At 44.8% G+C, this 469-nt stretch overlaps 1 protein-coding gene across 1 annotated transcript in view; it reads left to right on the forward strand.

Annotated features, from left to right (window-relative positions):
- The window catches only part of LOC119589479, a 24491-nt gene that overhangs the window by 19333 nt on the left and 4689 nt on the right, over window positions 1-469 (forward strand).

The following is a 469-nucleotide window of genomic DNA, read 5'->3' on the forward strand; positions in this document are numbered from 1 at the left end:
TTAACGTTATCACAACTTGGTATATTAACACATCTATTATTATGACTACTTGGGTGATTAACACATCTACCATTATCACAACTTGGATTTTTAACACATCTATCATTATTACAACTAGCCTCATTATCACAGTCCAGAGAAGGCTGAGAAAGGTAGATAGGTGAGGGGATGAGAGGATAAGGATGAATGAGTAAGAAGGGAGAAGTGGATGAAAAAGGTGCGAAAAGTGGAAGGAGGAGGTGAGTGGAGGAAGAGTGGATAGGAGAGAGGGCGAGGAGGGCGATGCGTGAAAGAGAGGAAGGAGGAGATGGGTGGAGGAGAGGTGAGACGAACGGGGAGGAGGAAAGGGTGCAAGGATGAGAAGGATAATGGGCGAAAGAGAGACAAGGATGAAAGGGTGAAAAGGGTAAGGAGGGTGGATAGATAAGAGGACAAAAAAAGGGTCAGAAGAGTCGATAGGTGAGAGGAT

This window comes from Penaeus monodon, chromosome 25 (genome assembly GCF_015228065.2).
Source record: "Penaeus monodon isolate SGIC_2016 chromosome 25, NSTDA_Pmon_1, whole genome shotgun sequence".
In the NCBI taxonomy this organism is placed as follows: domain Eukaryota; kingdom Metazoa; phylum Arthropoda; class Malacostraca; order Decapoda; family Penaeidae; genus Penaeus; species Penaeus monodon.